This window comes from Falco naumanni, chromosome W (genome assembly GCF_017639655.2).
Source record: "Falco naumanni isolate bFalNau1 chromosome W, bFalNau1.pat, whole genome shotgun sequence".
Lineage (NCBI taxonomy): Eukaryota > Metazoa > Chordata > Aves > Falconiformes > Falconidae > Falco > Falco naumanni.
In genome coordinates, this window is record NC_054079.1 from 7,928,772 (window position 1) to 7,949,932 (window position 21,161).

General features: G+C 43.0%; 1 long non-coding RNA gene across 1 annotated transcript; it reads left to right on the forward strand.

The window, feature by feature from the left end:
• Positions 1 to 4,402: 4,402 nt before the first annotated feature.
• LOC121080594 lies at positions 4,403 to 10,690 on the forward strand. Its single transcript, XR_005825435.1, has 3 exons — positions 4,403 to 4,605; positions 10,286 to 10,292; positions 10,679 to 10,690. It is a non-coding gene; the product is annotated as an uncharacterized LOC121080594 (long non-coding RNA).
• Positions 10,691 to 21,161: the final 10,471 nt, after the last annotated feature.

The window sequence follows — 21,161 nt, forward strand, 5'->3', positions numbered from 1 at the left end:
ATCTGACTCCTGTTTTGTACTGATTTAACAACTTACTGTTGGTGGAGGCTCCTCCTCCTCCTCCTCCTCCTCCTCCTGCTTTTCCGGAACCCATTTTCTGTTGACATTGAAACTGTTGATCCGATTTACCAAATGGAATTGGCCAAACTACAGACTTGTGACTCGCTGAAAGATGCATTCAAATCAAGCAGCCTTACTAATTTCTATGCATCTCTCCCCTCAGAGACATATCATAATCTCAGGAACCACGCACTCAAAATTGCAACCATCTTTGGCAGCACCTATGTCTGTGAGCAGACTTTATCCTGAATGAAACATCTGAAATCTCCAATCAGATCCAGACTAACTGATGAACACTTGCATCACTTGCTACGACTAGCAGTGACAAATATGGAACCTAACATTGACCATCTCATTAGCCAAAAGCAGGCCCATAGTTCACATTGAAATATTATTTGTGTTTGTTGATTACAATTGTTCTTAATTTTAAATATTGCATTCTTTTTCCTGTTTTTTGTGCACTACTACAAATAAAATATGTGCAGTGTGCATAGGAATTCGTTCATTTTTTTCCAAACCATAGTCCAGCCCCCGACAGTGTCTGAGGGACAGTGAACCGGCCCCTTGTTTAAAATGTTTGAGGACCCCTGCAGTATGTTAATGTTAAGTCTGCTCTCAAACACCCCATCTGCTCTGCAGATGTTTCCTCTCAGATGCTGCTGCAGATTAAAGACATCACAGGGACCAGGGGAACGGCAAAACAGTGTTTTCAAGTTGCTTGCTAGTTGTGGATGTGCATAATTTGCCTTAAGTACAAGAAAATCCCACATGCAAGCCATTCAGCCAACCGGGGAAGTGCCAGTTGGTAGGTGCAAGCATGTTACCATATGCAAAGCCAACCATTAGGTTGCTCAAAAAACCTCTCTAACATGTTTTCTCCTCTAGCCCTATTGCTGTATAGAGCACCTTGTGCATTTTCTTAGCCTTCAGTTGACCTCCACATGACAGTTAAGCCTGTAGTGCACAATTAATTTCACTCACTAAGAGGCACATAGAAGAGCTGACAGCTCAATATGCCCTGGAAATAGTTTATTATAAGGATAACAAGTTTTTTGTTTGCTACTTGTGCTTCTTGCCCTCATTTTCTGGCATTTTAGTTATTATAGCTATTTAATCAGGGTAGAGGAAGATAAAAACATTTTGCCATCAGTCACAGCTGGTAAAAGTAAAAAAGTAATTTTAAGTCATTTTTTTTGCCATTGGTGGAGAGGGGTCAGAAATTTGACCCTTTGAAAATGTTGAGATGTCTTTGGCAGACAGGGAGAGCAGATGATCTCCCAGGCTTCTTCCAGCCACACAGTTCGCTGATTCTGTGTATAATGAAGTAACTTCCTAAAGCCATTTGTGCTGCCTGCACTTATAGATATGGTTAATTAATGAGATTGTCCATTAATAATAAAGCAGAACATTGCTATGGAGAGAATATTGTACTTATTTCCAACAACCCTCCAGAGTTTTGTGGTATGCAGGATTCTGCTGCTCTTAATAAATAATATATAACTCTGTTATTCTATAATATTATGCCACTAAAGAAGATCTCTAACCAATTCTGCTCATCATCTTTCACCTGCTATATAATTGTTGTGGTTTGTTTAGAGAGGATTTCTTATCTCCCCTTGCCTCCTTCATAAAACAATCTCTTTTGACTGTTATATCACTCCTTTTTCCAAGGGGACAACATTTATATTGCACTTGATATATTATCCAATATCCAAATGAAAGGATGAACTTGGCCAACACATCTTCACATCTCCACATTCATCATGTTCCTAAATGTTTGAACATGTCCATACTGAAATGCATAGTTTAAGTTACTTTGTAGTAACACACTGTATTGTTTCCTCTCACCTATAAGAGAACCTGAGGAACCTGAATGTGCACAAGTCCATGGGACCTGATGACATGCATCTGTGGGTCCTGAGGGAACTGGCCCTTTTGACATGCCTGAGGAAAGGGATGTCATCCAGAGGGACCTTGACAGGGTAGAGAGATGGGCCCATGTGAACGTCATGAAGTTCAACAAGGACAAGTGCCAGGTCCTGCACCTGGGTCAGGGCAATCCCAAACATGGATACAGGCTGGGCAATGAGTGAATTGAGAGCAGCCCTGTGGAGAAGGACTTGGGGGTACTGGTGGATGAAAAACTGAATATGAGCTGCCAATGTGTGCTTGCAGCCCAGAAAGCCAATTGTATCCTGGGCTGCATCAAAAGAAGCATGGCTAGCAGGTCAAGGGAGGTGATTTTCCCCCTCCACTCCCATGAGACCCCACCTGGAATACTGTGTTCAGCTCTAGGGCCCCCAACATAAGGACATGGACCTGCTCAAGCAGGTCCAAAGGAGAGCCACAAAGATAATCAGAGGGCTGGAGCACCTCTCCTATGAAGAAAGGCTGAGAGAGGTGGGGTTGCTCAGCCTGGAGAAGAGGAGGCTCTGGGGAGACCTTATAGTGGCCTTCCAGTAGTTAAAGGGGGCCTACAGAAAAGATTGGGAGAGACTCTTTATCAGGAAGTAGGATGAGGGGTAAAGGTTTTAAACTGAAAGAGGGTAGATTTAGATTAGGTATTTTAGGAAGAACTTCTTTACTGTGAGGGTGGTGAGGCACTGGAACAGGTTGCCCAGAGAAGTTATGGATACCCCATCCCTGGAAGTGTTCAAGACCAAGTTGTATGGGGCTTTGAGCAACCTGGTCTGGTGGAAGATGTCCCTGCCCATGGCAGGGGGAGTGGAACTATATGATCTTTAAGGTCCCTTCCAACCCAAACCATTCTATGATTCTATGAATTAGCAATGTTTAAGAAGGTAAACCAGAGCCAATGCCCTTTTTAGCAGCTCACACTTGAAAATGTGGTAGCATACAAAGATGATGTAATGTAAAAAAAGGAAATTTCAGAAAACTAATTTTTTTTCTGCTTTACCCTGCAAAACCTTTTTTTATTTGAGGTGAGGAAGGCAGAGGTATATGAGATGTGTTCAGAGAATAATTTGGCCCATGCCATACAGTGCAATCTCATTTGGATTTGGATATCTGGGAATGCAAGACCACTATATTTCCATGCAAAAAACAGTGGCAACTCTTGTCTTATGACACTTATCTGACATGAGTAGGATCAAAACGTCTGGAGTAGGAACTCAATAATTTGCTTTCCTGAAAAAGGAGTATTTTTTTAAACCACTGATATGCTCTGACATGATGTCAGATTGTATCAGGGCATTTTCCATAAACCAGTTTTGCATATGTGCGAGATGCTGTCCACAACAGGCTCACAACTGAACTAGATAAATATTTAAATTATTTAAATATTTAATTTATGGGCTGTTCACAAATATCAATTTCTATTCTCTCGGATATCCCAGGATAATCCAATGTGTCTCCTCCTCTTCCCCATGACTAATTGTCTGCAACCTAAATATATAGATGAGGTCTGTATTCTGTGTGCTTACCCGCAAGGGCATTATCAATGAAGAAAGGTCTCCTGTTTGGTTTTCACCAGTCTTGCTCAACATGAAGATAGAGTACACTTTTAAATCATAGCTATGCTGTTGTTTGAAAAGAGCTGTTAGAAAAACTAAACATAAAAATTGTATTATCTGTCATCTAGGAGCTGATCTCAATCCTACCTCAGGCAATGGAAAAACTTCTGTTAGTATAGGTGGGGCAGAATCAACACTTCTGGGAGAAATCTGGGCTTTTCTCCATCTCCATTTTCTGTCTGTATGGTGGGGCTCCCCTTTTCTCCTGACTTCTGATTAAGATAACAAGGGGTTCCTGCTGCGGGCATTTCGGGCGAGCGGGAGTCAGATTCAAATATTCATGGAGTTCAAGATCTGATCCGTTTATTATACAAACCAAGTAACTTTTATAAGGCATTCGGTAAGCGTGTGATAATATGATTGGCTATCTTACAAGCGTATAATAATATGATTGGTTAACAATTGCTTATTGGCAAGAGTTCTGTTTCTGCTTGTTCTGGCACGTAGGCTCTTTTCTGCCGTTTCCCAGCTCCTCTTATCGCGTCCTGCTGGCCCTGGTTTTGTGAAGCATCTGCAATTTGTTCCTCCCTCTTCATTCCACTGTTCTGGTCGTGACCTCGTCTTATTTCTTCAGTATTTTTCCACTTGCTTCAAAGTTCAGTATAATCATTCAATACAGCAAGAGCCCCAACACCTCCCCCTTTCTTTTTAAATACAGCATTAATATTGCGTTCCACACAGCTCTGAAAACATTGTAAAAGGCAAGGCACTAAAAGTAACAAAAGAATAACAAACAACAATATCAACACAGCAAGAGCCCCAACACCTCCCCCTTTCTTTTTAAATACAGCATTAATACTGCATTCCACACAGCTCTGAAAACATTGTAAAAGGCAAGGCACTAAAAGTAACAAAAGAATAACAAACAACAATATAGACAGACCTTGTTTCAGTAAATCCCTCAACCACCCTCCAATGCCCAAAGAAGCAAACCACGCATCTATACCTGAAGAACCTTCTTTAACTTGATGTATACGATCTCTTAACTCCTCCAGCTGTCGGTGGATACTTCGTCCCATTTTCCCTCTCTCCTCAGAAACAACATTAATTGCAGGAGAGTGTTATAATCTAACGCTCCTCCCTCCTGAGGCCATTTCGCATCACTCCCCCAATTTATACAAAGGCCACCACTGATTACAATATTTAATCCATTTCCTTCTATTTTCGGTACCACCATGTCCTACGATATCACTCCAATGTTTTAATATACAACCCAAGGGCGATTTTTCACAGGGCTTACTCCTTCCATTTCCCATTTTACAATTTTAATTACTTTTTCTCCGGTCGCCTTAGCCACCCAAGGTCGGAAACACGGATAGAGCTCCTTGCTCATATTGCACTCAAACGCATGTCTCAAGCACTCTTGCACTCACACTCAGTCAAAATAATTAAGCTATACACTGAAAATCAAAATGCGCATCTCAATCACACCATTCACACTCTCCGGGCAGCCCTCAGTCACACAAGCAGTATGTTATACGGTACCGTGCACTTATGTACAACTTTTAGGAACACTGACATTTCACAAAGTATGCATTTCAATGAACAATTGCCAAAAAACAAACAACAGACAAAAAAACCCCCACATTTTTCCTGGTCTTAAGCAGAGTGTTAAGTTTTCCGCTATTTGCCACGAATTACCAGAATATTATTATTTTTCAACATACATTTCATAACTCCGAGTTTTGAACATGTAACAAGACAACACATAGAACAAACAAGACACAGAGCGCTATTTCAGTTGTTACATTCTAGGAATTCCCCAATTGTTAAGACAACCTAAAGGAAGTTTTTAGCTTCCCCCTTTTTTTTTTTTTTTTTTTTTTTTTCCTCCAGGGGTCTGCGCTGCGCGCCGGACGTCTCCGTGCGTCTCACCAGCTGCCCCGTTACTAAACATACCGTTTTATCCGCGGATCCAGGGGTTCTCTTCTGCTCCCGGGTGAACAGCTGAGAAGAGGAGGCTCCTCCGAGGAAATCTCCCGGGGCGCGCCTAGGAGCGTCCGCTCCGCAGCTGGTCCCTCAGCCGAGCAGAAATCCTCCTGGCTGGCTCGCCAAAACTGACGTGCGGAATTTGACTCTCTAACTCGAAAGTTATAAAGTAGGTATGTTTATTGCGCGCAGATGCACGGGGGATCGCTCCTCCACAAGCGTGCATACCCGAAGTGACGAACCATCCCACATTTATACAATGAAACAAATGAATATTCAATTAACGCCTATACATATTCGTTACCTAAACCCCGCTTCGTATGTTAATTAGCTTATCAGTCCTTTGCCAGGAATGTGGTGGTCTTGCAGGTTTGTAGGTGATTCATGTTCTTGTGACCATCCGATCTTCTCCAGCAAGGAAACTTAGCACTCCCTCCCTCTAGATAGCATTGGAATATCTCTCATCCTTTTCTCATTTTTTTTTTTTTTTTTTTTAAATAGCCCCTTTTGTTAGAGGAAGAAGGGCAGGCGTCTCCCCAAAACTGTAGTTGTCTCCTCAAAGCTGTGTGCCTATGTGACCAGACACCGCACCCATGACTAGTCACCATACCCACATTCCTTGAGCAGACATATACAATCACAATCGATGTCCATTGTCCCCATTTCACAGTATTTCTCCATATCAAAATTACTTTATGTAATGCCAGAAACATCAGTCTCAGGATGAAATATAACTTACAACTTGATTTCAGCATTGCTCCTACCAGGTTTGTCCAAAGTCACACAATCATCTTAAAGTAGCCAGAGGCCATGGTGCATTTTAACACTGGTCAGGAAGTCAGATCTCAACTTTCACCTTTGCAAAGACAAACATGCTTCAAAAAAATGCAGTCTGTTATTTAGGAGCTGGTGGAGCTGTGCCGTTCCCACCCCAGCAGTTTTACATCCAGTACTCGCAATTGCCGGTATTAATGTCTGTCTGCCGCTTGCCGTTTGTTCCTTATCAGGACACCAGGGTGGTAATTCATCATCTAATCCCCACGCTATTCGTTCAGCAGTAGTCATTACTGGATAAGCTTTAGATGTATAATCGGGGGGATTTTCACACGGAGGTTGCCCCTCTGGCTCTTCCTCCGACTGAGCAGTAGGATCGCCGGGAGGCCGCACTGCAGCTTTAACAGCTGCAGCGACTTGCGCCTCGCCGTGTAACTGCGCGACCATACCCCGTACAGCCCGATACGTGCGAGCCAAAGTCTTTACCCCCTTAGTCCCGACTTGCACAGATTCCCACAAGTCCTCTCCCACTTTCTTCCATGTTTCATTATTGTATACATCTTGCGTAGAAGCAAGGAAACCACGGCGGCGACTCCAACATAGCAGATCAATTACTGCCTGCCGTGAGACTGGCGTTTCAGTTTTCTCTGCCAGTTTCATCAAACTGTCTACGATTGCTTTTTCCACCACTGATGCAGTGATTCCCATCCTGCTTAAATTTCCTGACTCACCGGTCAGCCGTGCACGTTCCGCCTTTCTTCGGGCGCCCAGCTCTCTCTCCGCTGGCAGCAGGATCCTCGCCGGCTCCGCAGCTTGTAACACGATCCTTAATGAATCCTCCTGACTTTTTGACCGATCCTGTCGACCCTCACCGGATCACGTCGGGGTCACCAGATGCTGCGGGCATTTCGGGCGAGCGGGAGTCAGATTCAAATACTCATGGAGTTCAATACAGCAAGAGCCCCAACAGGTTCCTCTGAGTTTCACCCAATTAAATTTTAAACACCCCTTGTAACTGAGACATGAATATTCATGTCAAATTCTCCCAAGAAAGATGGGGGGAAAATTATCTGAACAAAATTCTCCATGACATACAATAGTGTCTTTAAAACACCATGTGTCATGAAGTTCGAACAAGATATTGACAATGCTCAAACTGATGAGACATTTTACAATGGGCACCAGGAATCATAAAAACTGGATAGGTCAAGAATCAACTGTGGTGAAAAAGGCTGCATATACATAAAGTAGCATGTTGTCCTAACAGTTCACAAGATTTCTGAGACTTATTTAGCTCTGCCCTTGTGAAAAGTGATGAGCCCAATCCAGTCACAGCTGGCAACTGGACAAAGTGATGTAAACCATAACAGCAGCAACTGCTTTATGAATCTGCAGGTGGGGATGCCCAGTGTGCTCTGTCCTTCTGCAGACATGGCCACACAAGGGTAGAGAGGGGCAGGATCAGACCCAGAGAGGCTCAGTGCTACTGCAAAATTTGTCATGGACAGTGGGAAATCCCACTTACTGCCCAGTTCTGTAGCATGCAGACCCACTCTACCAATTCCCTCATGCCTTGCAAGGGACAAAACAGGTGCTAGTTTAATGCCATGATGGGAAACAAACTGCCAACATCCCAGGTTGGCACTGCACGGGAAACACACTGCAAGGAGAATTTCAAGCTAATTCTAAACATCAACTGATCAATCTGTTAAACAAAGATGCCTAAACCAGACTCAAAATAGCACTGAGGAACTTCAGTGCTGTATACATGGGTTTCAGGTACCTACCTGCTAGAAAACAATATTTTAAAAAACCTGTCTAACCTGCTGAGGCACTTGAAATACCAAAATCACTTGCAGTTTCTGGCAAAAACAACCTTAGCAACAGTAGCTATGCTATCTTGCATGCCAAATAGCACCACTCTCTTGGGTGGCATGACTATCTAGGTACCTATCTCCTTGACTATTGGATCTTCAGGATTCAGAAATTAAGTGCCCCTGTGCCTAAATCCCCTGAAGAGTATTATTTTTTTATGCATACCAGAACACACCTAAGACAAACCAAGAGGCTACATCTATTCTAGTGAAGAAAATGGTTTCTTTAGCCCTCAGGGCAGCTAGCACAGCACAGCATGCACTCAGTTTCACCCCCCTTGCCTCCAAAGCTGAGGGCCAAAACCCTGCCAGGGCTCTACTAATGGCTCAATATTATGGACAGTCACATGCTGCTGCCCAGGTCTGCATCTGGCCATGTTTAGTTTGTTAGTACATATCCCCTGTCCTGAACAGCTCTGGCCAGTACATTAGGATGCTCCTGGCTTTGCTCCAGACTGTTGGTTAGGGCGTTTGCCTGGGAGCATCCTATAGGGGTGTGAAGAAATACAATTTCATTTCAGATCATGTTTCCCTGATCTCAAATATAAACAACAACAAAAAAAATTCAGATAAAAACTGGAGATTCACGTTTTTATTTTTGCAGCACAGTTGATTCACATTTTGAGTTTTTGCAGTGCAGTTGGAAGTGCATGGAGGATGGCACTTATGACAGGTAAACTGTCCCTGTAGTTCCTTGCCCGGCTTCCCATTGCCTTCTGCCAAGGCTACCACTGCTGCTCGGTGGCAATTTCTTCTGTTAAACTTTGTTTAGTTTTGGGTTGGTTTTTTTCCCCATTCACAGACAGATTAGAGCTACAGGAATATATTGACATGAGCTGTGCTCATTCCCCACAAGACAGAACAAGAGCTCTTCTCAAAGCTATTGCAAGCTGTAAGCTTCCATAGCCTCCAGAAGGCACCTCTGTCTCCTAAGCGTAGGAAGGAGAAGTATGAAATGGGATCCTGTCTAGAAAGGATTTTGATTTCCTGATCTGCTCCAACGACACAGGGCCTGCACTGGAAGTACTTGCCCTTCACACCATGCCTGGGAAGGCCCACAAGCACTGTGAACCCTGCAGAGATCGGTTGCTTGAATGAAAAACTGCTCTGGGGTCCCGCCTGAGGGATGAGGAGGGGTTCATAATAATGTCTTTCAGTGCTGCTGTGTTTCACACTGTACTGTGTAGCGGTTATGGCAGATAAAACTTCCCAGAGCTCCTTCAACAACAGCATGAATTAATGAATAACCTCAGTCTGGGCAGAGATATGGAAATGCACCCTTATGAGCTCTGCTCTCAGCCATTTGTGCTGAGGAGCAACAATAGCGATATGTTGGCTGGGGAGGATTAAGGAGGGAGTGCAAGGATAAAAAAACAAGAGAATGGGACAAGAAGGAGGAAAAGTAACTTTCTCATGATTAGGAATGACTGATGATCACATGAGAAGTGGGTTTGAATATGACTTCCTTTATGGGAGCAGGGTATGCAAGAGAGAGAAAGAAGACAGAGACAAGTGGGTTTTCACATTTGTGAAGAAAAAAACTTCTCAGAAAGAAATAGGCTTGGAGATAGTGAAGAGAGAAGACAGATGAAGAAGGATATGGGTAGGACCTGATGAGTTTCTGCCAAGTCCTCTTACTTTTATGTGCTCTATCACCATCTCTGTTGCAGGGGAGTCAAAGGCCGATATCAGTTACAGGACCCTACTGCACAAAATGTTACACTAGAAAACACAGAACTGTCACTTAAGGGGAACATGCCAGGCTGACAAATCCCAAGGATGTGGGCCAGGTCCATCTTCTGCCACCCTACCTACCAGCGAGCAGCTTCCCCTTTTTGCATCTGTCCATGAGCATGAGTTTCTTCTTGCTTCTCTGAGTAGATCAGCCCCAAAACCCAGTCTTCAGGGAGGAGGACAGACTCTAGGACAGCCAGTATGGCCAAAGATGATTTTTTAAAATTAATTTTTTTTGGGGGGGGGGGAGGAAGAAGGAGGGAGAGAAGAAGGAAGGAAAAAAGGAGAAAAGGTTGCAGAAGGAATGACAGAGAAGGTTGTAAAGGGAAAAGAAAAGAAGATATGGTAAGACTAAGAAGAGCAAAATCTTCTAAAAGTCAGTATAAGTGTGAGCAAAGGGATAGCCACAGTAGCAATACACAGAAGGTGAATTAACGGAGAGTGGAGGTTGCTGGAAGGGCAAACAGAACTCTCTTGGGGTTTTTATGCAAATATTATTTTACTATTTAATGACATGTTCTGCAGCTGTATAAAAGATGGGTCTGTTGTGTGAAACCCCATTACTCCTGTGAAGTGTGCTCAATATCATGATATTTAGCATACCTTATTCCTTGGCAGCCCTCCTGTACATTGCTGTGCCAATAATGTTATTGAAAACAAAGAGAAGGCAACTTGGCCATTTATTTGATATCTGTCGTGGTTTAACCCCGGCCAGCAACCAAGTACCACACAGCCACTTGCTCACTCCCCCTCACCCAGAGGGATGGGGAGGAGGATCAGAAAGGAATGTAAAACTCAAGGGCTGAAATAAGAACAATTTAATAGGTAAAGCAAAAGCCATGCATGCAAGCAAAGCAGAACAAGGAATTCATTCACCACTTCCCATGGGCAGGCAGGTGTTCAGCCATCCGCAGGAAAGCAGGGCTCCATCACACGTAACGGTTACTCGGGAAGACAAACGCCATAATGCCAGGTGTGTCCCTCCCTTCCTTCTTCTTCCCTCAGCTTATATACTGAGCATGACGTCATATGGTATGGAATATCCCTTTGGCTAGCTTGGGTCACCTGTCCTGGCTGTGTCCCCTCCCAATTTCCTGTGCCCCTCCAGCCCTCTGGCTGGCAGGGCCCAAGGAACTGAAAAGCCCTTTTCCTAGTATAAACATCACCCAGCAACAACTAAAAACATCAGTGTCCTATCAATATTGTTCTCATATCATAGCTAAAACAGCACTGTAATAACTACTAAGAAGAAAGTTAACTCCATCCCAGCTGAAACCAGTTCAATATCCAAAACTAATTGCTAAGATTTAAGCCCAATAGTGGGGTATGGGAAAGCATCACATAACACTAATGCTTAAAAGAATATTTATCTTGTTCATTTTTTTAACAAACTCTAGTTGAAATATAGCTTAATTTCATAAGATCTTGAGAACATATGCAATGTTTAACAATCTTTCAACAGGTCATTCCTCACATGTCATATTAAAAACATACTGAAAATCCTATTCTTCATCCTTTTACACTCTTATGTAAATAAGGGTGGTGAAACACTGGAACAGGTTGCCCAGAGAGGTGGTAGATGCCCCATCCTTGGAAACATTCATGGTCAGGTTGGACAGGGCTCTGAGCAATCTGATCTAGTTGAAGATGTCCCTGCTCATTGTAGGGGGGTTGGACTAGATGACCTTTAAAGGTGCCTTCCACTCCAAACTATCCTATGATTCTATGATTAATTTAGATACAGAATCAAATAAGCTGGTAGGATCAAAGTCGCTCCTAATATTCAGAATTCCAACAGAGCAATTCTTCTCTTGTGCATATCAAAATGCTGAGAGATATAACGTGCTAGCTAAAACCTGGTACTTAATGTAGCTACATGGTTCTACCAGAACATGTTCAGGGATCGTATTATGCTTTCTGTTCCTCAAAAGCTGAATACCTAAAGTGAGCTCCAGTGCTGTCATGAACAGAGCCATGCATGTGTTTGTTTCTGAATGTGTTTTCCAGGGAAAGATGGTAATAACAGGAACCTTTGAGATTGTCCATATTGGACTTGAAGTGACATGAAGACATTCACTGAGACTTGGAGGAGTCATCTGTACATTTCAGTTATTTACAGGAGACACCTGTAACAAAGCTGCAAGCTCTGATTTATTCAAACTCAGTGAGTCAGCATTGTATAGCTGGTTACTGAGTCCTTTCTACACAGACAGAGCTACATGCTTATTTAGAATCATGGAATCATTTAGGTTGGAAAAGAACTTTAAGATCAACAAGTCCAACTGTTAACTCAGGACTACCAAGTCCACTACTAAACCATGTCCCTAAGCACCACATCTACACATCTTTTCAACACTTCCAGGGGTGGTAACTCAACCACTTCCCTGGGCAGCCTGTTCCAATGCTTGACAACCCATTCAGTAAAGAAATTTTTCCTAATATCTAATCTAAACCTTCCCTCGTGCAACTTGAGGCCATTTCCTCTTGTCCTATCACTTGTTACTTGGGAGAAGAGACTGACACCCACCCACCTACAACCTCCTTTCAGATAGTTCTAGAGGGCGATAAGTTCTCCCATCAGCCTCCTTTTCTCCAAGCTAAACAACCCCAGTTCCCTCAGCTGCTCCTCATAAGACTTGTTCTCTAGACACTTTGCCAGCTTTGTTTCCCTTATTTGGATGCACTCCAGCACCTCAATGTCTTTCTTGTAGTGAGGGGCTCAAAACCTAACACAGTATTCAAGGTGTGGCCTCACTAGTGCCAAGTACAGGGGGATGATCACTTACTTCCTTTGTCCTGCTGGCCACACCATTTTGGATACAAGCTAGGATGCTATTGGCCTTCTTGGCCACCTGGGCACACTGATGGCTCACATTCAGCTGGCTGTCAACCAGCACCCCCAGGTCCTTTCCCACCAGGCAGCTTTCCAGCCACTCTGCCCCAAGCCTGTAGTATTGCATGGGGTTGTTGTGACCCAAGTGCAGGACCCAGCACTTCTCCTTGTTGAACCTCATACAATTGGCCTCAGCCCATTGATCCAGCCTATCCAAATCAGCCTGTAGAGGCTTTCTACCCTCAAGCAGAGCAATACTCCTGCCCAACTTGGTGTCATCTGCAGACTTCCTGAGGGTGCACTCGATCCCCTCATCCAGATCATCAATAAAGATATTAAACAGAACTGGCCACAATACTGAGCCCTGGGTAACACCACTTGTGACTGGCTGCCAGCTGGATGTAACTCCATTCACCACCACTCTTTCGGTACGGCCAGCCAGCCAGCTTTTTACCCAGCTTAGAGTACACCCATTCAAGCCATGAACAGCCATTTTCTCTGGGAGAATGCTGTTGGAAATGGTGTCAAAGGCTTTACTAAACTCCAGGTAAACAACATCCACAGCCTTTCCCTCATCCACCTTGTCATAGAAGGAGATCAGGTTAGTCAAGCAGGACCTGCTTTTCATAAACCCATGCTGGCTGGGCCTGATCACCTGCTTGTCCTGCACATGCCATGTGATGGCGCTCAAGATGATCTGTTCCATAACCTCTGGCACCAAGGGCAGGCTTGACAGGCCTGTAATTTCCCAGGTCCTCCTTCCAGCCCTTCTTGTAGATGGCCTTCACATTAGCTAACCTCCAGTCTTCTGGGACCTCTCCAGTTAGCCAGGACTGCTGATAAATGATTGAAAGTGGCTTGGTGAGTATTTCTTCCAGCTCCCTTAGCACCCTTGGATGGATCCCATCTGGCCCCATAGACTTGCGTATGTCTAAGAGGTGTAACAGATCACTGACCATTTCCCCTTGGGTTATGGGGGCTTCATTCTGCTCCCCATCCCTATTTTCCAGCTCAGAGGGCTGAGTACCCTGAGGGTAACTGGTCTTACTATTAAAGACTGAGGCAAAGAAAGCATTAAGAACCTCATTTTTTCTTCATCCTTTGTGACTATGTTACTCCCATACATCCAATAAAGGGTGGAGATTCTCCTTTAGCCCTCCTTTTGTTGTTAATGTACCTATAGAAATATTTTTTTATTGTCTTTTATGGCAGTAGCCAGATGAAGTTCTAGTTAGGTGTCCTGGTTTCAGTTGGGATAGAGTTAATTTTCTTCTTAGTAGCTAGTACAGTGCTGTGTTTTGGCTCTGATGTGAGAACAATGCTGATAGGGCAATGATATTTTTAGTTGTTGCTAGGTAATACTTATACTAAGTCAAGTATTTTTCAGTTTCTCAGGCCCTACCAGCAAGAAGACTGGAAGGGCATAGGAAATTGGGAGGAGACACAGCCAGGACAGCTGACCTGAACCAGACAAAGAGATATTCCATACCATAGGCTGTCATGCTGAGTATATAAACTGGGGGAAGAAGGGAAGGGGGTGTAGAGGAATGAAGGCAAGTTAATTAACATTGATAATATCCAGCTGTGGGCTTGCTTCAGGGGCGGTGGGTTGGCTGATGTGGCTAATGTGCAGCTGTGGCTGGTTCCTACTAAGTAGTTAAATAGCTCTAAGGGGGCTAAATAGAGGAAGAGTAGGGTATATTGGTCTGAAAAGGATGAAGAAATAACATATAAAGTAGATGAACTTTTGGAACCTTGGGGGTGTGTGTGTTAGTGGTTGTGCTGGGGCAAGGTGTGGGAGCTACTTATTGAAGTTAACCTGGTATGTAATGATAAAAGTCTTGTTGCAGCTGGTGAGTTTGGATAGTGCTGTGACAGGGGGACATCTGGCATTATGGCATTTGTCTTCCTAAGTAATCATTTGTCATGGTTTAACCCTAGCTGGTAATTAAGTACCATGTAGCCACTCACTCACTCACCCAGAGAGATGGGGAGGGGAATCAGAAAGGAATGTAAAAATTGAGGGCTGAGATAAGAACAACTTAATTAAAATAAAAATGAAAGAACAATAATAACAATGATGACAATAACAGTTATAAGGGGGGGGGGGGGGGAGAAAATAAAATCCAAATGGAAAGGAAGAGAGAAAACAAGTGATACACAATACAACTGCTCACCACCTGCCAACCAGTGCCCAGCCAGTCCATGATCAATGATTGGTAAGCCCTGGTGAATCCCCCAGGTGTATATATACTGAGCATGAAGTCCTATTTTATGGAATACCTCTTTGGCTAGTTCAGGTCAGCTGATCTGGCTGTGTCCCCTCCCAATTTCTTGTGCCCCTCCAGCATTCTTAATGGTAAGGCCTGAGAAACTGAAAAGTTCTTGACTTTGTATAAACATTACCCAGCAACAACTAAAAACATCAGTGTCCTATCAACATTGTTCTCACATCAGAGCCGAAACATAGAACTGTACTAGCTCCTAAGAAAAAAATTAACTCCATCCCAGCTGAAACCAGGGTGCCATTACACATGATGGAGCCCTGCTTTCCTGGAGATGGAAGAACACCTGCCTGCTGATGGGAAGTGGTGAATGAATTCCTTGGTTTGCTTTGCTTGCATGCATGGCTTTTGCTTTACCCATTAAACTGTCTTTATCTCAACCCACGAGTTTTCTCACTTTTACTCTTCCAATCCTCTTCCTTATTCCCCTGTGGGTGGAGTGAATGAGCAGCTGCGTGGTGCTTGGTTGCCAGCTGGGCTTAAACCATGACATTGGGCTTTGGCCCTTCTAATTTTCTCTCTGCATAACCTCACGACATCCTTTTAGTCCTCCTGAGTTGCCTGAATATACTTTGGCTTTTCTTGTTAGCTAATTGTAAAAAATGTTCCTAGTGAGATGATATATAATCAGTAATTTTGTTTTACCAAAAAAAGACAAATGACTGCTGTGTCTTAGCATAACAAGTGCTGTTGTTGTGGGATAATTATTGATTTGCTACTCCACCTTGGGACACTTTCTGACTTGCAGAAACTAATGTTTTATTTCATCCAATTTCCAAACATTAATCAATATGATAATTTGCTGATGCTGAAGGATGTTTGATGGTTATTGATCTAAAAAAACCCACTACATAAGAGCTATCATTGCCTTGATCCTCATAGTTTCTCATTCTCATTAGTAGTTGATGCTATCTCCACTTGAAAACAAAACAACAGTTTTTCTTGTCTGAACTTAATTTATTACCTAGCTACACTCATTTTAAGCTTACTCGACTTCCTTCTTGGCAGTCACTTACCATTACTGTCACACATAGATGCTTCTTTCCTAAGTGAGTTCACTTGCAAGATTTTATGGAGAACTTTTTCCTACATAATTTAAAACTCTTCAAAAATGAAGAAGGTATAGGCTAAAAAAAAGAATATGGAAAGCTCAGAGAGTATTCCAGTACACAAAAAGCACTGGGGGAAGTTCCGAAACACTGCAGGAGCGCTATGGTTAATGTAGAAACTTAATAAGGGCCTGAGCTGCATAGGAGTGGAGGGGAGCCTCAGTCAGCTGGAAGAGCATGGCAGCAGCCTGTGGAAACAAGGCTGCCGTGCAGAAAGCACTAGAAAAACAAGAAAATGTTCTGAAGTAGCACTTAAGGAGAACAGGGCTTCCAAAGGAGGATGGAGAAGGATAGATTGGAGACGTGATCTCCTTTTCAGTGACCTGGATGGAAGGAATACCTTGGGTCTCTCCCCACAGAGTATCCTCTCTGGTCCTTAATCACTCTCAGTGCTCTTCTCTGAGTCACCTTCACTGCTTCACCATCACTCGAGATGTACAGCTATCCGAACACTCCAAGAAGAGATGCATGTGTACCAAATATGGACAGAGGCATAGTCTGCCTGGTGACAGCTGCAGGAGCGGGCTGGAAACTAGGACCATGCGTGGCAATCAGTTAGCTGAGGGGAATGTGCTCGAGCTTGTCTAGACAACACTTAACATGATGGGATGTGTTTACAGAGCACAGGGGAGTGGGAGACGGATGGCGCCAAGGAAAGATAACACCTTGTTGTTAATTGCTGGCAGTTAACCACCAATCGGGGATTGCCTAGTATGCAAGGCTTAGCTTCAAGAACCAATCTGTTTAAAACGCGCAGCTTCTGAAAGTGTATAAAAACGCGTGCTTCTGTATAATAAATTGACATTTGCTTGCATCAAGCTGCGTCCCGTCTCTTCATTGGCCGCAAATTGGTGACCCCGACGTGATGCGTTTAAGGATCTGACGTGAAGGGCTCTCGAATCGCCTATCTGAGCGACATGCAGCGAATCCCACAGAACTTTGAATGATCTGCTGAAAGGAAGCAGGAGCCGGCCTGAAATCCCTCCGGAGTTGAGAGGTGAGCTGTGGGAAATCTGTAATGGGGAATCAGGGTATCGGGGTTCGTCCCCAGAAAGAGACGTATATGGACTCATGAAGGGTCTTCTAGTCAGATCAGGGAGTCCGTGCCTCAGTCTCCTCAAATGGTGACCCCTATGGTGGTGTTCCGAAGCCTTGGAAGAATAAGGACGGAACTGGTCGATAAAAAAGACAGCTCGTGGAAGAGGGCTGTGTTCCGGAGGAGACGGCTTGGCTGAACGATCGTCTGGCTGTCTGGACCAGGCGGACAACCTAAACCCCGAGGATAACACCTGTATTCATCGAGACAGGTGAGCAGCCAAGAAACTTTAGAGACTTTGAAAGAATGAAAGTGTGTACATACAGCAGCCAGTTGTATGATGCTGCCGTGGGGGGGAACTCCGTGTCGGGAATGCATTTAGCATCTTGGTGGCAAATTCTGACTTCTCTTTGCCAAGTGTGGACTAATTCTGCTAACGGTGCTAAACCAGAGGAAGCTGTAAATTCCACCGACAGCGCGACTCTTCTCAAGACACCGTCAGCGATGGCGATTCTGTCCACACCTCCTCTGCCCACAAAGCTTCTGTCACTGATTGCAGCGACCCTCACAACACAGGACCAAGCACGGGAACAGGGCAACTCGGACAATGATTTTATTGACACTGATAAACCTTTTGATCCAGGTCCTATAGATCTGGAAAAGAAGCTAGACCTTTCCCCCACCACCTGGTCTCTCCTGATGCATTGATTGTATTTTTGGGGAGGGTGAAAGGGGGTCTGAGGGATTGGTGGCAGGAATGCAAGTGGGAAACACTTAAGTGATGGGTTTTGGGAGTCGCTATGGCATGTTCAGTATTTTATCAGACAGATCAACCTCGAGAGTGGCAGCCTGTGCAATACGAGGCTGTTCAAGAGTTAAGCAAAGCAGTGGGGGAAGGGAGGATTCATAATGAGAGAACAACTAGTTATTGTGAAGGAGAATAGGAAAGATAAACATGGTTATCTAGTGTTTAATAGGTGTCTGCATGCTTGTAGAGATATATAGCATTGTAACTGCATGAATGATTTCTGCCCTGAGCCTGGTGGAGCATACAGCTGCGGTTTGTGTCCAGGCTCAGAGATGTGAATAGGGGCTTCTCTGTTGTGGTAAAGTATTTCTCTTTGCATAAAAAAAGAGGGAACGAAGGGAATGACCCCAGAGGTATGTTCAGAGAAGGCATGCTATGTTTCGAACTTTTTGACTGAACCAGTTCTTGTTTGGTGTGCCCTTCCACCTATGTATAATGTTAATCCAAAAGAAGATGATATTGTTTACACTTTGAATGTCGATAATTGTCTTTCTGTAGATGCTAATGTAGTAGGAGGCTATGATGGGAACGTGTCGCAGCCGTTCTTCTCTTATCCGGAGTAACAGCAGGGAAAGCATTAAAGAGTTAAATCACGTTGTTTGGTAGGCAGTTAAGAATGTGAGTCAAAATTGCCACTGCTTTTTGTTGTTGGTTCAGGGACATGGCTGTGAGGAATTTGATGGTATGTGCTGCGTTGATTTCAGGCGCCCCATTGCAGCAACATGTTATCAAAATCTGAGAAAATGTCAGCCTTTTTTGGCATCCATTCACTCAATTGGCAGTATTGTTTGTTTGCTATTACCTTGGTTGCTTTCATGTTTGCAAGGGCCCTGCAGAACATGGCAAACCTGGTACTAGCTGTTCAAAAACAAAAAGGGGAAATTGTAAAATTGTACGGAACAGAGACAGTGGGTTATTTTGACATTAATAATATGTCTCAGTTGGTTTTTTATTTGTTCTATTACTTATACCTTGTTTTTACTCGTTCGGTTTCAAAGGTTCTTTTTGTGCAACAGGAAGGGGGAGATGCAGGAGCGGGCTGGAAACTAGGATCATGCGTGGCAATCAGTTAGCTGAGGGGAATGTGCTCGAGCTTGTCTAGACAACACTTAACATGATGGGATGTGTTTACAGAGCACAGGGGAGTGGGAGACGGATGGCGCCAAGGAAAGATAACACCTTGTTGTTAATTGCTGGCAGTTAACCACCAATCAGGGATTGCCTAGTATGCAAGGCTTAGCTTCAAGAACCAATCTGTTTAAAACGCGCAGCTTCTGAAAGTGTATAAAAACGCGTGCTTCTGTATAATAAATTGATATTTGCTTGCATCAAGCTGCGTCCCTTCTCTTCATTCGCCGCAGACAGCAGATGACAGTTTGGCACCTCCTCCCATGACCTCCTCCAGCCATCACAAGTGTCCTGTAAATGGTGTCTTCTCCTCTGCACAGCTGAGAGGGAAACTTGGTGTTCCCTCTGGAAGAGGATGGGGAGACTTTGCTCAGCAGGGAGGTTGCCAATTTTGCTGTGCCCCCGCAGTCTTTGGCCTTGACTACAGAACTTGTGGATCCTCTTGCTCTAATTGGAGAGGCCCCATGTAGCTGATTATCTACTACACTTTCCATCTCCTTTTCCTAGTGATTGCTTTCCTGTCCTGTAAGCCTGGTTCACATTTGTGCACAGGAGCATGATCTTACAGTTGGCTTTTCTGAAATGCATGTTATGGAGCCCTCCAGAGCACTGTGTATCAGCAGCCCATCCCTCTTCCACTTCTCAATCTCTATGTCAATTTTAAATTCTGTTTGCAATGGTATTACATTTTTTTTCAAGCCATTGATCAAATTATAAAATGGCACAGACTGCAGTGGAAGTACATTTAACTGGAAAATACTCACATGGAATTACATTTCTGACATATTAAGTAGAGCATTTAATACATTGATGTGCTATTGATGCCTAAATAAAAATATCATATAGAACCAAATAAAATGTCTTTTTATGTCAACACTTCTATTAAGAGGACTCAACATACAATCTCAAAAAACACAGCAGCCTACCTTTGGAAGATAGATTTACCACAACTCTGTATATCTTGGATTAAATTATATTGCCATCTCTATTTTTTTGTTAATTGAAACCTATATCAACATTATTTTTCCTAAAATCAAGATCAGGATGAGTTCTAGACTTATTTAATTGTTTTATCCTTTTAAGTATTAGCTCCAAAATAGCTGCCTCCCAGTTCTCTGGAACTTCTCCAGGGCTCCAGAAGGTATTAAAAATAAGCAGTATTGATCCACAAGCTTTTTTAAAATGTTCAGATATGTTATCTTGATTTACTGATTTTACTTTTTCATAGCTTCAGTTTTGTATTATTCTTTAATATCTTTGCAATGAAGAGTATTTCATTGTTATGAATATTTAAAAAAAATATGTACTGATAACTTGTGATATTCAATCATAATTATTGACAGTTCCTTTATTTCAATCCACAATTTAATGTGTTACTTCTGTTCCTTAATATCTGCTATTGCCTGCATTAGATTCCTTCTTGTGTTCTTTTTCTTCCCCTATTAGTTTTTTACAGTGTCTGGCTTCTTCTTTATATTAATTGTTATCAACTTTCCCTGTTTCTTTTTATTTTGTATTTTTGCTTTTTCTTTTGCTCTTGCACTTCTGTAAAGTTCTTTTTAAATAAGTGTAAATTTATGATCTGATTATGGGTTGCAGTTTTAAGCTACATATATTTGTAAATTACTCAAGTTGTTAGTCACAATTTCCTATTTATATTCTTTCCTCTGATTGATTTGACTTATAATTATTTTCAAGTTTGAGAAATAGCCCCTTGAAAAGGACATCTGTCTATACATTTATTTATATATGCAAAACATACCACACACATATCTATTTACACATAAAATGACAGAATTGTGTGTCCTGATCACTTTTTTCTAAACAAACATTAACTTGTAATTTTATAAGCAATTTTTATTTATCTGATAATACAAAAGATCTGATACAGAATTCCCTGGATTGGATATAACCTGTTCTGAGGCATTCTTAAAATTCCAAGGACACTGAAACACTGACAGCATGAGACCACCCACCAAAGAGTCAACAAGAGTTCACTGATCTCTATGACATGAGCTGAATGAAAAATTTATCATTGTAATTTTCCATCTTTAGTGG